This window comes from Petaurus breviceps, unplaced genomic scaffold (genome assembly GCF_028583685.1).
Source record: "Petaurus breviceps papuanus isolate PSGF00001 unplaced genomic scaffold, PetGlider_PUasm1.0 37, whole genome shotgun sequence".
NCBI classification, from domain to species: domain Eukaryota; kingdom Metazoa; phylum Chordata; class Mammalia; order Diprotodontia; family Petauridae; genus Petaurus; species Petaurus breviceps.
The window spans coordinates 88,739,985-88,753,344 of NW_027186296.1; the positions used below are offsets into that span (position 1 = coordinate 88,739,985).

The 13,360-nt window shown below is 39.7% G+C and overlaps 1 pseudogene; it reads right to left on the reverse strand.

Moving 5' to 3' along the window:
- Positions 1 to 10,715: 10,715 nt before the first annotated feature.
- On the reverse strand, positions 10,716 to 11,158 carry LOC138168650 (ubiquitin-conjugating enzyme E2 C-like; annotated as a pseudogene).
- Positions 11,159 to 13,360: the final 2,202 nt, after the last annotated feature.

The following is a 13,360-nucleotide window of genomic DNA, read 5'->3' on the forward strand; positions in this document are numbered from 1 at the left end:
AGGGGATTACACCTAAAGATTCACATTCTGGAAGTGGCAAAAGGTCAGTTAGGAGGGGTTCCAGGGTAGTAGCTAGTGAAGCAAGAGGCAGAACATGTACTGCCAAATGGAGTCAGAATGAGACAGATGGATTGGCAGAATAGGGATAGTTGGAGGGACTGGACACTAGTAATTTTTAAGGCAACAAGTAAGTTTAGTCTTAAATCAAATATTCTTAACCTGGGGTCTGTGAGTTCATCTTAAAAATATTTTGATAACTATAGTTCAATATTATTGGTTCATCTTGTAACCATGGGTTTTATTTTGTGCATTTTAAAACATTATTCTGAGACACATCCATAGCTTTCACCAGACTGTGAAGGAGTCTGTGACACAGAATAAGGTGAGATACCCTGTCTTAGAAAGAGAGAGTAAGTAGGGGAGGAAGGACTACAAATGCCTAAAATTTAGGCTACAGGGTAGAGGAACAGAGGTCCTAACTGAAGGAGGGAAATTTATCTTCAGAGGTACCACTGATACTTGGGATGAAACCTATGACTGGAACATTGTGCTGGATGCATAGATGTGCTAATAATGCTTAGCCATCAGCTTATTTAAAAAAAAGCTTGACATGCTTTTAATCTGCATCATTAACATTCTTTCCATTATGTTCTTAAGCTTTAGACAGTCAACAAGAAAGTAATCAACCTGTGGTTTGTAGCCTTGACCAATTTCCGAAGTGTAGATGCTCACACTAAAAATTTAACAATTGGCTCTCCCTCAGCAGTTTAGAACTGGCTCCAGGAACCTGCTGCCTGTATGGGAATACTTGATTCAAAAGAAATAGGCTAAATAAAAAGGCAAGAGGATGGTAACACAATATATCAAGAAAGTATATTCATGTGAAGAAATCTAGGAAACAGAGGGAAAACATGGTGGAAAGTACTTGGCTGAAAGTCCATAGAGGGTGGAAGAGATATAATTTTGTCACTAGAATTTACTAACAATCACCCTAACAGAAATAGGAAGTAGATTGAAGAGGTTGGGAAGCATCATAAACTTAGCACAGAGGCATGATGTATTAGTTATGGGTGACTTCAGTTTTCCAGACATCTGCTAGGACTCTTTTTGCCAAAATTAGAGCAGATTTTTATTTTTTTGATTTGCCTTAATGATAATTTTCATCCTTTAAAAGGTACAGGAACCAACAAGGGAAAATTCTATTGTGGATCTGATTCTCCCTAACTGGGAGGAAATGGTTCCAGGGATGGAAATGATAGGAATGCTGAGGAGAAGTAATTACTCATTTCTAACCCAGCTTAGGCCCAGCTCTCAGGACCACTTTTCCATTCTTCCCCAAGAGTCCCACTTACAGAGATGATACCTCCACTCCTGTTTCCTCTTGCTCTGATTGGTGAGTTCCTCCCTGGAAGCTCAAGTCAGCCATACTCACGTCTAACCTAGTCTAACCTAGCTCATTTCTGGACTATGCGTATTACTTTTTCACCTTGTGGGCATTCTCTCTTCCCTCTGACCCCTCACTTTCCAACTCTCTTTTATGTGTTGCTTTCTACCATTAGAATGTAGTAAGCTTTTTGACGGCAAAGACTGTCTTTTGCCTTGTTATTTGTAGCTCCAATGCTTAGCACAGTGCCTGGTATATAGTGAGTGCTTGATTAATTCATTATTTAATCTAATTAAATTCCATTGTCTATGATAGAGGAGAGGAAATCTAAGCATATCTTGACATTTACCCTAGGTTTGGAGGAAGCAGATTTAAAAGGGTTCAGAGGAAGTATATTTAGGATCCCATGGAAGTCAGCCCAGTAGGGATGAGAGATGCTTAGGAAGGAAATTCCAAAGACAGAAAAGAAAAAAGATTCCAATGATGAAGAAAAATAGTAGCTAATTGAAGAGACTAATATGATTATACAGGGAACTCACCAACTAATTAGACTTTAAAAAAATAGAACCAAGGGTAGATAATAGAATGAATATGAGCGGTGAGATCCTAAAAACATGTCAGGTCTACTGGAGCTCAGCTTTAGCTGAGGCTAGCAAGGGAAGCTAAGGACAGTAAAAGAGATTTTAGCTATAGTACAAGAAAAAAGGTGTGTCAAAGAAGGGACAGGACTTCTGGGTGGGAAAGATAGGATGATGTCACAGAGCTGCTGAATTCTGAATTTCCTTCTGTTTTCTATGTCAAAGACAATGTTCTCTGCACTAGAAATTACAGGACAAAAATGGCTAACAAGGAGTTGTTGCATAAAATCATGGTATCATAACTCTGGAGCTAACAGAGATCTCAGAGGCCATTTCATCCAACCCCCTTATTTTTTTTTAATTTTTTAAAGCAATCAGGGTTAAATGACTTGTCCAAGGTCACAGAGCTAATAAGTTGAGGCTGGATTTGAACTCAAGTCCTCCTGACTTCAGGGTCAGTGCTCTATCCACTATGCCACCTAGCTACCTCCAGCTCACTTATTTTAAAGGTGAAAAATCTGAAGCCTAGGGAAGACTTGACCAAAGTCACATAGATAGTGTCACAGGTGGGATTTGAACCCAGATCTTTTGACTACAAAACTAGTGCCCTTAAGAGTTCCCTTATTTGTCCTTGATGAATTTAAGGAACTGACTCAACCATAGGTCTCCTGACTCCGAGGCTAGCATCTTTCTATCTCTCCCTTTTGCCTCCACATAATTGAGTAGGTGCTCAACAAAATATTCACTGATCGATGGCTATGAATGATAAATGTGAAAGAGATCCCAAGAGGGACTCCAGAGAGCAGCAGGCAGTGTTTCCCCATCTCTCATCATTTGCCCGAGTATGAGAAAACTCAAGTTTCTGAAGAGAATGCCTCTAAGGCTGACTTCTTGAATTCGCCACACTCTTTTACAGGGCCTTGCTAGTGTACATTCATCCCTTCCATGTGACCAATTAGAGAGCAAAGGTACCAAGGAATCTGGGGCAGAGAGGGGAGAGTGGGCCAACGACTGAATGACAGAAGGAATCTTGCAAAGCCCGTAGGGCAAAGTAACTGACTGATGCTGAGAGACCATGGGCAAGTAGCATCCCCCATTGTTTACGAGGGGGAAGGAGATTAGCCTACATAACTTTCCCAAGGATAGAAGGTTTGTCCCCGGAGAGAAAATTAAGCAGATTATTCGGCTGCTTAGGGCCAGCAGCCTCAGCTCCTCATAGGGGGAATTAACATTGTCACAGTTGCCGTGGAAGTCACTTGGGTTCTTTGTCTGCCAACATCGTCTGAGTCCCAGAAACACTGTGAGCCTACAGAGCACCCCTTCAAATCACCCTGGCCAGGGAAAGCATTCCCCTGCCTCTCTCAGTCCGTAGATTGTCGACTTATTCAATTAGGTGATAATGGCAGAGGACTGTAGGTCTCTTGGGAAGTTCGTAAAGGAACCTGGAAGATGGAGCTTTTCCTCATAGGAGGGAATTTAACCTTTTCTCTCTTTTTAAAAAAACTTACCACCTTTCTCCCTTGCATATTTTTTAAAGCAACTGGTACTTTTTGAGCTCTTACAAAGAGTGTGCCAATCTCTGTGCTAAACGTTGCCCGAGGGTACAGAAGAGGACACAGTTTAGCCACAAATCACTTCACCTTGCTGGGGCCTAGTTCCATCTCCAAAGTTGTGGGGATCCCCAGGCCTACAATGTTATGATTTGATGATTCTACGGTGCTTACAGTCATCAGGAATCTTACAATCCAAATGATGATTCATGTTTGTTGTTGTTGAGTTGTTTTTCTGTTGTGTCCAACTCTTCATGATCCCATTTGGGGTTTTCTTGGCAAAGATACTGGAGTGGTTTGCCATTTCCTGCTCCAGGTCATTTTACAGATGAGGAAATGGGGCAAAGTTAGGTGACTTGCCCATGGTCACGCAGCTAGTAAGTGTCTGAGGCTGGATTTGAACTCAGGAAGATGAGTCTTCCTAACTCCAAGCTGGGCACTCTATCCACTGTACCACCTAGCTGCCCACATAAAACGAAGAAAAAAAATGATTCAGTACTAAGCAATCTTATACAGGCAATAAATACTGTAGGCTGCCAGGGATGGTATAATTAGCAATCAAAGAAGCCTTCATGGAGGAAATGGAACTTTCAGCTGAGCCTTGAAGGATGATCAGGAGTTGTGTCAGCAGAAACAGTGAAGGAAGGATGGAATTCTAATCAGGGCAGGGCACGATGAACAAAGGCAAGGAGGCAGGATATCTTTGGTAGAGATAAGAAGTCTCTTTTAATTATGTTTCGCTGCTACTTTCTTTTGTCACTGATACTCTCCTGTTACATAGTCAGGCTTAGTGGAAAGACTCTGAACTGAAATCGGGTGGTGAGGATGATAATGACCTGTTCCTTCATCACTCACTATTCCCCTCAAAGTACTTAACCCTTTGCCCAAAACAAAACCTATGTATTTGCTTTAGTATGTTATTTAGCATGGATTTCTTTTCTTCGTCCGGGATTCTGAAGACTCATATCTTTTTGCCCTATTTGAATAGTAAACCCACAAAGAAAATAGTTGTTCCAGTAATGTGCCAGGTCCTGCATTCAGTACTGGGGATACAAAGGTGGAAATTAAATCTGCCTCCAGGGAGCTTACAATCTACTTATGGGAAATATTTGCAGAGACAAATGGCTACAAAGTAATTTTATTTTTTTCAGTGTGAACAATACGGATGATTTGGGGGGCACAGAGAAAGGCACATCTTTCCAGTGAACATTGCTCCTGTGGAAGCAGGATGAGCTTTGTGGGAAAAGTATTGGACATGAGGTCTGAAGGCTTTGATGTGAGGCGCCTCTTCTCATATTGGGGATCAAAGTTTTAGAACTCAGAAAGACCTGAGAATCCACCCACTCATTTAATACCTGAAAAACTGAGGTCACAAGGGGTTGTGACTTGCTCAGTTACCCAGCTGCTAAACGGCAGTCCATAATCAAACCTGGTCTTTTCACTAAATCTACTTCTGAGAGCCTCATTTCCTTATCAGTAAAATGGGAATGATAACAGCTGGCGACCTATCTCACAGAGTTGTGAGGAACAAATGAGGCAATAGATAAACAGTGTTTTCTAGTTCTAAAGCTATCTATCTACATATGCACACATATACTTATATATGTGCATAATATGTACACACGTGTATAAACACACAGATACATATATACAGAAATACATGTGTGAATACATAAATTATATATATGTGTGTATATATATATATATATACAGACACATATACATCTAGGTGCAATTGCAAAAACACCTTTACAACTGAACAATAGGATTTACAGACAGCCAACCAAGATCATAGCGATCACTAGTGAGGTGATCACTGGGAGAGATCCAAGCTGATGCCAAAGTGATCAGAGCCAGGTAGGGATGATGGCTGATATGGGGTCAGAGTTGTTATCCCAGTTCTATGACATGAACCCCAGACACAAATATCCTGTGGCTAGTGAGCCCATAGATATCAAAGGTATGTCTAATCCTGGCATGGTAGCAGATCTCTCAAGTTCAGAATTTCTGAGTTGCAGGAGACTAAACTACAATGGGTGTCCACACTGAGAGGCAGCAGGTTGCCTAAGGAGGGGAGACCTGGCCCAGGTCAGAAACTGAGTAGGTTTCAGTTTCTGTGTTAGTCAGAGTAGGATCTGCCTATGAGTGAATCTTACATGTCCAGCGTGGGCAACATAGGGAGAGATAGTCTTAAAAAAATAAAAAAAAGATATGGCTAGAATATGAATTCTAGGGAAAGAGGAATGGAATGGGAACTGAGAAAATTAGTATTCCACCTTAGTTCTGATGTTTACTGTCTGGCATCAGAAAAGTCACTTGATCTCTGCTTATACTTCTGTAAAATGGGAGTGATTTAGGGGCCTTGTGAGAACTGCAAAACTCTGAGAGTCTCAGATTTAGAGCTGGAAGGAGCCTCAGAAAGTTCAGCTCCTTCATTTTGTAGATGTGACAACTTATGGTCAAAACATCTAATGGATATGGTCAAGTACTTTAAAGCCTGTGAGAAAGCCCAGTTAGTTTTCTCTACTAAGAAAAATAAGAATATTAGAGATTGTTTAATAGTAAGCATTTAGTCTAATGACCAGAGTAAATTAATACAAGGTATGTCTATATAGGCATTATCCATCTTGGGGGTAAAGAGTTTACTTCTGTCACAATGCATTTTCAGTAACCAGTTTTAAAAAAAAATCAAGTGGTTTTTTTTTTTAAGTTTTGTCAATTTATATGTTTCTGGTTTAATTCTATTACTCTCCCCTTTTCTCTCTCTCCCAGTCTTGCTTTAAAAGTCACTTGCATGTATAGCAGGAGCCTTTCTGATAAAGTTTAGGGGTCTAAAAAGACTTAAATTGGACAGAAAATTCATATGTCAAATTGACTTTGGCAGGAAACCACTTCCAGGATATTTGCAACTATATCAGTCTCCTCCAAAGACCAGAGAATTCTCCAAAGCATTTGAGTGTTGGGCCGCAGTCAGTTACTCTTTCAAAATGTTAGGCTGAATTTCTGTCATGCCTTAAGAATGGCAAAGCCATAGATAAAGACCATGTAAAACTTGGGTACTCTTCACTGCAGGCTACTTGTAATGGACCAAAAGATTTACAGGGAAATTTATTTCAATGAAAATTATTTTCTTTCATCTCATTTCAGAAACAAAGAAAGATGGTAGGGAAAGAGATCCATGAAATTTCAAGAGATTCTCTTCATAAACGAAATTGGAAGGAGTTAATAAAAGGTTATAGACAGTTAATATAAAGAATACTTTGCTGAAAAGAACAATGGTGGGTTTTTTCCCAATTAATCTTGTCTTGTCTCATTTATCTTTGTACTATCATTGCAAGGAAGGCCTTAAAGACCCCCAAAGAACCCAGAATTATAGGTCCAAAGATGAAAAGGACCTCCAAGGCCATCTGGTCCAAATGAATTTTACTGATGAGGAAATTGAGTTCTATGAAGGTTAAATATCCATGTGTATAACTGGCCCAAGGTCACACAGAGAATGAGGAGCAGAGGAGGAATTTGCACCCAGATCTTCTGTCCCTAGAGGCAGTGGGTGCCCCTAACCACCTCACTGAACCTTGATATTTCTCAATAAGCTCACAATGTCATCGAACATTAGACTCAGAAAGATCTTCCAAATCATCTAGTACTAATCCCTTCACAAATGACAAAGCTGAGTTCCAGGGAGAGGCAGCAACTTACCTTATCTCTCATGGGTAGTAAATAACAGAACAAGGCTGGGTATCCAAGAAACAATGAAATACTGGTTGCAAAATTAGTTTTACATACTTTTAGTTGACAGTATCTACTATGTGCTGGGCACTGCGGTAAGCACTGGGAATAGATCTACAAGCAAAAAGAGAGACTCTTTGCTCTCTGAGTGCTCACATTCTAATGGGGGAAGACAAGGAATTTTGAGACCTCAGAATGTCAGCTCACAGCTCTTTGAGAGTCAATGTGGTAAGCCGATTGAATTGGCAGTTAGGAGATTTGGTTCTAGTCTCGCCTCCTGTTACTAATTCACTCTGTGTTCTTGTACAAGCCGTATACCCTCTTATGGCGCCTGTTTCCTTATTTGTATGTAACTTGAGCCCCAAAGCACATTGGTATGGAACTTTTTCTTCATTGGTGGAGGTCTGTGCCCTATACCTGAATGAAGGGTACAGAGGACTTGGAAACAGAGGAGAAGTGATCCTGGATTCTTTTGGCTTCCAGCTTCAAGAGAGAAGATGACCATTCCAACCTCTCTTCAGATCAGTGAAGGGAGACAAAGACTCTGGGAAGAAGCTTATATATGGAACGTCAATTATGTCCCCCATTTCCAGCTTACAACACATTAGAGTCTTTGGGGAATTTCCCCTTGGTTGAGATCTTGGGACTTTCTCGGTTGCATTGAGTGAGGTATCTTGTTCCCAATGGGAAAGCTCCTTCAATCTGTATTGCCTTGTATATGTTCTTATATGTATTCTTTTCCTGATTTCTGTTTTGCTATTGACTTGAATAAGTGAGTTCCTTTGCTGTTTTCTTTGTATGTTCACTGTAGAACTGGAATTTGGTAGGAAGAGAGTCAAGCCTTGGATGTAAAGTGTGCAGCTTCCCTCACCCAATTAACGAATAGTGATCAAAAGTTAATCTTGAACCCTAAAGTTATTTTCCCTAAACTAACAGTATTTAAGGGAACAGATAGAGATCATCCTAGTCAGTATTCCCTCTTTCACAGGGGAGAGCAGTGTCAAGCCTCTGACCCTATTGTCCTGCTTCCCCTTCTGTAATGAATTCTCCTTTGGAGAAGGGTGGGGGTAGGAGATGCTGAAGACATCTATTCTTGCCTCCTTGTGAGCCACACTGAGAAAGCCACTATATACACAACCCATGCTCTGGGAACTTCACTACAAAGACTTGGTAGAATGGAAGAGATGTGAATGCTAATGAGCAGGCATTACTCAGCATCTTCCAGTGCTTTTGACTTCAGAGGAAACTCCTTTCCAGGAGAGAAGCTATGCTGCTGAGACAGAGAAGGAGAAAGGCTGTATTCAGGTCTTGGTTTCTCCTGCTAACTGAGAAGAAAAATGTGGCTCCCTTGCAATGGAAAATAAATGATCCAACTGGGAATGGAAGCAAAGCGTTAAACAGATGAGAGAAAATGTGATTGGATGAGCCAAGAAAAGCAGACTGTAGTGGAGATCAGATCTATTCATACCAACAGATTGGAGTTAATAAGATTTCTGGAGACCAGTCCATAGCACCTGTCTTCCTTCCTGTAGTTTTCCCTTCAACTAGTGAGGAGAAGGGGAGAGAAAAGGAGATTCAACCTTAAGTCAGCTCCACATGCCATCAAGGCCTCCTATAGAGAATTTTAATGCTTGTTTATGTTTCTATGCAAGTACAGTAAAACCTCAACTTTCACAGGGGCAGCATTCCTAGAAAACAGTGCAAATATTGATACATTGAACCTATGGGAAATAGGGGTTTTGGTTCTTGTGACCACCAAAAACTGTAATCTTGCTAGAAATTGCTGAAAATACACGTTTCTGAATATAGTTCTTCATAAAACATTAATTCTGATAATATGCATTTTCCTAACACAGTAACGTGAAAAAAAACCTCATAAAATGTGGTATACAGAACAACATTGAGAAAATGCAAAACCTTTTTTCCTAGAATATTCCCTAGAATTCTGACCTTTTGTGCTAACATCTCAATAAAAACAAAAATGAACCATTGATTTCAAATACTATTGTACTGCTGTAAACCTTTCTACTTCTGCTGCTCTCTGAAAACCAAGGGAGAGGTTGCTAGGACTTTAGTCACTGCTGTCAGAAGGCTCCAAGACTGACATTGACATGACCTCTGACATTCCAAATGCAGAGAGAACTCTTTACAAGAAAACTAGTATAATGCCTGGTAGGATACTAGTCACTACATAAAATGGCATGTATCCTGCCTCTCATTTTTTCTCTCTACTGTGCATAGCCTCAAATGTGCACAGTTGCCAATGTGAAGCTGAAAAGTATCAGAAGTTAAACATGGGAATATTGAGGATTGACTGTATATAGACATCTACAGTTTTTTCAGTCTAGTTTTAAGTACACAGTTTGAGATCAAGATCAGGGAAGATAAACCAAAAGGGGAGAGGAGATTTTCTACCACACGAGGCTGGGGAGATCAGTGACAAGCTGATTGGAAAGATAGTTTCTGCAATTTTATTAATATCCCAGAACCTATTCATTCATACCTAGACTAGCTTTTGAACTCTTAGAGATTTAACTAGGAAACAAGCCAGGAGTGGTGAGAGGTAGATGTTAGTGTCCCTCTGATACATAATCATACTCAGCATATAGCCTTCCCTCCACCCCAATCTACATCTGTAAAATGGATAGGTTGAAGTAAGATCTTCAAGGTTCCTTATTTTTGTTATTTAAGACACTCTGTAGTTTATCTTCAATCTAACCTTTCAACTGTTTTTTCCAATGCTAACTACCAAATCTAATGACTTTTTTTTTGAAAATCCTCTTAAAGCTCTTCCAAAGCACTGGAAGGTTCTTAAAGCTCTTTTGAAACTGGACCCTTCATACTTTTCTAGTCTTCTTCTGTTTTACTGTCCTCCATGCATTCTGCAATCCAGTGACATTGACCTTCTTACCATTCTTTCATATAATGCTCCTTCTGTCTATGCTATACCCCTTCATTTTGCACATGCTCTCCTTTCTCACCTCTGCCTCCTGGCTTCCTTGGGTTCCTTCAAGACTCATCCCAAATTCTACCTTTTGTAGGAATTATTTTCTGTTCCCAACCTCAATCCTCCACTGCCAGTACTTCCCCTTTGAGATCCCATTTGAACCATATATATTTTAGAAATTAATTGTCTCTGAAAATTAAGAATTTATCTGAAACTGTTTTCTGTCAATTTTCTCCATCCTTTGTGTACTTTTCCTTTACCAAGGTTATATTAAGTCAGTCAACAAGCATTTATTAAATGTTCATTATATACTAAGTGATGAAGATACAAAAAAGGGGGGGAAAACCACGGTCCCTGCCCTTAAAAAGTTCACATTCTTTTTTTTTTTCGCTCTTTGGAGGAGGGAAGGCAGGGCAATTGGGGTTAAGTGTAATTATGTGGGTTATGAGGAAAGAAAAAAGAAGAAAGAAAAAAGATATGCATACACATATACACAAGATCAAGGAAGGTAGATTGGGCAGCCAGGGTCAGGGCTCTTGGCTAGTCACCTGCTTCATGTAGGTTTCCAGCAGGTACGTTTTAAAGGCTGTGGGGTTTGTCCAAAGTTCAGCAGTGTGTGTGTGTATGTGTGTGTGTGTTCAATGGACTCTCAATGTTGGGTTCTCCCAGTAGGCTCTAGATAGATAGCAGCATGGTCCTGACATTGTACAGAGCTAACCACTTGTCTTTGAGAATGTCCAAACAAATATTGCCTTGGGTGTCCACATTAGGATGCTAACAAAGTGTGACAAATTTCACAGTGGGAGCATTACATGGCTAGCCACTGGGGAATCCCAGGGAAAGCTTGCACCTTAGATCTTCAAATACTGTCCCAGCTGCCTCCATGAATAGTTCCAACCCATTTGAAGAGATTGTCTGACTCTGGGAAGGCAGAAATTCCTTTGTCTCCAGACATCATTAGAGTCATCAATTCTTGTTCTGGATTTTAAAGTACTTTCAAAGGCATTGCTCTATAATTTTTCCACTTCAAATATTTCTTAATTCCCATTGTTTATTATTCCACTGGCTCTGGGTCTGAGAGTTTCTTGGTAGAGAGTAGGAAGGGCAGGTGAAATCCCACAGCTAGGAGCCTTGAGTACATGGCCTTCCAGGTAGGGGAGCCAGTGCCCCAGATCTTCATGGACATCCCTCTAAATCACTTCTGAATCAGCTTCCCTTTGTTTCTTAATGTAGGAGACTTGTTTCCAAGTTCTTTTCTTTTTTCCTTTAATTGCAAAAAGGCATGGGTATATTAAGAGTGAGAAGTAAGAGGGTGGGGATGCTAGTATGGGAAGTGGGGGCTTTGTATTGATAATCAGACTTGATTCAAAAAAGCACCCAATTAAGTAAATAAAAAATGTAATCTGTGTCGAGAAAAAATGCAAATAAGGCAGCTTAGGGGGGAAGATTGTAAGTGGTCCTGTGGTTAAAATTATGTTCTTGTTTATGGGGGAAAATGGATTTCCAAAAAATCTGTATACAATTGGGTGAATTATGCAACCACCTATTACGTAATTGAATAACAACATAATCCTCTATAATGACAGTCAGGCCAAAGCCATAGAAAGTCTCAGGGTAGCTATGCAATTATTGTTTTCCTTACTTGAACACTCAGGAATCCAAGGTTTCAGAACCTCTAGTCTGTCCCACTTTGATGCTTTGGAAAGGGAAATCATCAGCATCCTTTCCCCAAATTTAGATTCTTAGGATGCTTTTGGCATGAAAGGTTAGTTAAAAAAAGAAGCCCCTAAAACAGAACCTGCCATTTTTATCGACTACCAGTGTTGTAACCAGGGATTCTCCCAGAAGGCCTCTAGAGGAATAATAACACAGTTTGTAAAACTTGCCACAAATTCTTGTGCCAATCTACGGAGACCACTTGGAAAACTCTCCTCCAAACTGTACTAATTTCCAAGAGGGGGAGAAATCCCAAAATGTAAGCAAAATGTAAATGTGGTAAATTCTCGATTTTCCACTTTGGGGACTGTCCACAGTTTGGTTTTTCTAATCCGTGGTATGCTAGAGCCAGTTTGGACCAGCTCACAAGAACTGAAGGTAAAATTTTTAATGTGAACATTTGTACCTCTGAATTTATAAACACCACAAATATGATTCGATTTATTATTTTGATAATTGTCTAAACTTTAAAAAGTGATGGAGAAAATGTTAATAATGCATGTTAACCTTTAAAAAGTATGATGGGTACACATTTCCCCTACCCCCACCAAAGCCAATTATTAAACATTTCGCGTACCTTTGGATGTCTTCCTACTACTATCCAGTTTATTATTGGTAGGAATGAGCCCAGAGAGTGTCAGGGGCTGGCAAAGAAGAAGTATTATGGGCATCTATTATCTATTTCTATCTATATATGTATCTATGTCTATATCTGCAGCTACACCTATAATTTCTGTCTCTATCTCTCTGTATCTATATCTTTATATTTATGTCTATATCTCTCTGTATCTATATCTATATCTGCATCTATATCTGTATTTTAATCTGTCTACAGTTATCTGTATTTGTGTCTATATCTTTATAACTATATCATTGCTGTGGATGTGTACATACTTTTCAAAGTTAGAGACATCAATGACTTTTGGATTATCTGTAAATCTGTATTGACCATAACCCTAGTCCAGGCCTCTGTTGCCTCTTGCCTGAACTATTGCAATAGCCTCATAGTATCCCCTTGCTTCTCAAGTCTGTCTCTTCTCCAACTGAAACATCCATCCATCCATCAATCAAACATTTACTAGATGTCTGCTATGCTCCAGGCACTATACAGGGTGATAGAAATATAAATAAATGGTCAAGAAAGAACTTACTTCCAACTGCAGTCCATCTTCTTTAAAGTAACCAAATAAATATTCCTCAAATACAAATTCATCCATATCACTCTTGTACTCAAAAATCTTCAGTGGTCCCCTGTGGTGTCTAGAATAGAATAGAATATATTTAAATTGCCCTTTAAAGTCTACCACTATCTGTCTCCCACCTATCTTTTCCATCTCATTTCATATTATTCCATTTTACCCATTCTTTGTTTTAGGCAAACTGACATTATTTGTTCCTCATACACAACATTCTTACTTTCACCTTTGTGGTTTTATATAGTGGTACCCAATCTAGA